The sequence below is a fragment of the Nanorana parkeri genome, unplaced genomic scaffold (genome assembly GCF_000935625.1).
Source record: "Nanorana parkeri isolate BGI_ZX_2015 unplaced genomic scaffold, ASM93562v1 scaffold2903, whole genome shotgun sequence".
Taxonomy (NCBI): domain Eukaryota; kingdom Metazoa; phylum Chordata; class Amphibia; order Anura; family Dicroglossidae; genus Nanorana; species Nanorana parkeri.
Genome location: NW_017309171.1, coordinates 14668 through 18167, shown reverse-complemented (window position 1 = coordinate 18167; position 3500 = coordinate 14668). Strand labels below are relative to the sequence as shown.

Here is a 3500-nt window from a genome sequence, read left to right as displayed (position 1 = left end):
TCCCGGGAAATTTAAATGGCCAGATGGGTATTGAGCCCCATTCCGGTGTATTCTGTCCGCCGGGTTCTGCTGATGTCGGCGGGATTCCGGAACCTTCCATCTCTCCTCTCCGCCTCCCTCTTATCACAGCCACCTTCTTGCCCTCAGTACCATCGGCCCGGTGCAGATACAAGTGACGTAGCGAGTGTTTACCAGATCGGCAGCGTCCATGATGACGAGGAGGAAAGTCGCTTTTATATCATAGCGATACTGTAATAGCAAAATCTGCTGAGACCCCATCCCCCGCGCTACAACTACCCTCTGGTCTTACAGCGTTGGGGTCATGGACTCAGTTCACCAGGAATATTATCTGCATGGAGTTTGTGTTTAATATCGGTGACCTTTCACGCTGTTTTTCTTCTAAGGGACAGTTGGGCTGGGGAGGAAAGGGATAGATGATGCTGGACATCCTCCAGCCATGGTCAGAGACTTGTAATATACCCCCCCACTTCCAGGTTTCATTGTAATATATCCCCCCCACTTCCAGGTGCCATTGTAATATATCCCCCCACTTCCAGGTGTCATTGTAATATATCCCCCCCACTTCCAGGTGTCATTGTAATATATCCCCCGGATGCCTCCAAAGCGCTGATAAGTCTTCTATGAAGCTCCGCGTACTGTCTGTGATGTGGACCGGCTGGGTGTGACTATGCAATGTGCACAGATAACACATCACACCTCCTTTATCTCCTGCACGCACCGTGCGTCCCTCTGCTTCGCATGCTGCCGTGTCTGCAAGATAGTCCCTGCCGACTCAGCACAACGGTGACGGCAGCAAGTGCTGAGAATGCGTCCTGCGGGTCCCGCGCGGCGACGTCCTTTATACGTGATACATTTGTCCCGAACTATATCATCTGCAGTTCCCCCCAGTACAAAGCAGCTACCCCCTTCACCAGACATCTCCGTCACACGTCTTCACTCATCTAACCCCTTAAAGTGTAACTCCACAACCCCCTCTGGGTGATCCGTGTACATTGTGAGGATTGTAACAAACTTTGTTGCAGAGCCCGACCTCTCTGTGTTCTGAAGAAAAAGCTGTTTGTCTGCCCATGTCCTTTCCAGACTGATTCCTGAATGGGAGGAGTCTGATTCCTGAATGGGAGGGGTCTGATTCCTGAATGGGAGGGGGTCTGATTCCTGAATGGGAGGGGTCTGATTCCTGGATGGGAGGGGTCCGATTCCTGAATGGGAGGGGCTTATTCCTGGATGGGAGGGGCTTATTCCTGGATGGGAGGGGGCTTATTCCTGTATGGAGGGGTCTGATTCCTGAATGGGAGGGGCCTGATTCCTGGATGGGAGGGGTCTGATTCCTGAATGGGAGGGGTCTGATTCCTGAATGGGAGGGGGTCTGATTCATGGAGAACTGCAGACCTGCATACAAGTGATCTCAGCGACAGCGCCGAGATCACGTGTACAAAACAAGCGGCTGTACATTTAGCTCTGCTTGCCCAAAGCCGGCTTAAATGTAGAAAACAACTACCCGCCCAGAACTGCGTGTCCCGGGCACCGGGAGATAGGAATTCCACACCCCTGCTGCCCCTCTACTCCAGGGCCGGGCCTCGGTCGGCCTTGTGGGAAATCCGGCCCTGTCTGCACCGCGTACAATATTCCGAGGCGTCTCCGATGGTTACGCGGCGCCTTCTTCCTTCCCCCAATTTCTAGCGCTCAGAAAGCGTAACCACCAACTGAAAGCGTTTCCTCAACAGCTGGACGTGTTTTGCCAATGAGGGAGATTACAACAAATCACTTTGCTATTACACAAGGAAGGTTGTCACACTCGGAGCCACTCATCAGAACGTGACCACTGAGGCTTGTTCCCTAAAACGGATGGGAACGGGCAATTAAAGAGACCCTGTCACCTCTGCAGGCGGCTCCTGTCATTAAAATGTAGGAACTGAGCGATTCCCGGTCCTGCGATTCATTGTAGTTTTTTTCCCTTTTTCAATATGGAAACTGTATTTTTTTTTTATATGTTCATTACACATGTGCACCAGCAATTCACACAGCGCTTTACATACTGTGCGTTTGCATCGGTCTCTGCTCTCAATGCTGACAATCTAAGGTCCCTATGTGCATACGTACACACAGGGAGGATGCTAGGATCTGGGCACCCAGACTGAAAGGCTACGCTTCTACCACAAGGTTTCGCTTCTGTTTGATATTTCTTGCAGTGGAGTCACAAGGGGGGTGCGGCCCGCACCCGGGTGACACCATTGGAGGGGGTGACACCAAAATGACTCAGTCATTTTGGTGTCACCCCACTCTGAAAAGTCGGGCGCTCGGTCATGGACCGAACGCCCGACAGTATCAGGAGAGAGAGGAGGGGACCCGGCGGCATACCTTATCCAGCCGGATGCCTGTCCCCTCCTCTCTCTGCCGGCGTCCATCACCAAGATGGCCGCCGGCAGGTACCAGAATACTGCCGCGCGTGCGGCTGTGTGACACTCGGTTACCGCTCCGGGTGTCACCCAGCCTCGGGACGCCCCTGATTTCTTGGCTGCCCTCACCTTCCGTCCTACACCCTCTTAGAGATCAGACATTAGGACTCTGTCATTTCAATGACGCATATGCCATGTAGGCCCAGGGCACCCAGTAGAAGACCTGGAGCATGTGCCCCGGGTACCAGGTGGCGGTGCAGATTCTATGGTGGGCTGTGCGGACTCTCAGGTGGGCTACGCGGACTCTGAGGTGGCTGTGCAGGGTCTATGGTGGGCTGTGCGGACTCTCAGGTGGGCTATGCAGGTTTTATGGTGAGCTGTGCAGACCCTCAGGTGGGCTACGCGGACTCTGAGGTGGCTGTGCAGGGTCTATGGTGGGCTGTGCGGACTCTCAGGTGGCTGTGCAGGCTCTATGGTGGGCTATGCAGGTTCTATGGTGGGCAGTGTGGACTCTCAGGTGGCTGTGCAGGTTCTATGGTGGGCTGTGCGGACTCTCAGGTGGGCTATGCAGGTTCTATGGTGGGCTGTGCGGACTCTCAGGTGGGCTATGCAGGTTTTATGGTGGGCTGTGCGGGCTCTCAGGTGGGCTGTTCAGACCCTCAGGTGGGCTACGCGGACTCTGAGGTGGCTGTGCAGGGTCTATGGTGAGCTGTGCGGACTCTCAGGTGGGCTACGCAGACTCTGAGGTGGTTGTGCATCCCTCCCTGATTACAAGTGCCGGAGACTTTACAGGCAGCGGGCCGACAGCGCCGGTGATGTCAGGACTTTGGGGGGTTTGGGAATACAGCGGCTGTATGCTGGGGAAAGCCTTCCATACTCCAGGAGGTGTCCAACATGGAAGAGGATTGCAGTGCCTCTTGTTGAGGAAAGGGATCATGAATTTCTATATCAAAGACAGCATCAGTTTTATATGTTAAAAGCTGAACCCCGGGTTACCCCATCCACCCACTTAAATGCTAATTAAAGGAGTCAGGGCTTTTCCCCATAGTTCTCCTTAGGGTAACGGGAGGAAACAAACTAGCG

The 3500-nt window shown here is 53.9% G+C and overlaps 1 protein-coding gene across 1 annotated transcript in view; it reads left to right on the top strand.

Moving 5' to 3' along the window:
• The window catches only part of LOC108802501 (5-aminolevulinate synthase, erythroid-specific, mitochondrial-like), an 18884-nt gene that overhangs the window by 856 nt on the left and 14528 nt on the right, over nucleotides 1-3500 (top strand). The gene's annotated exons all lie outside the window — the stretch shown is intronic.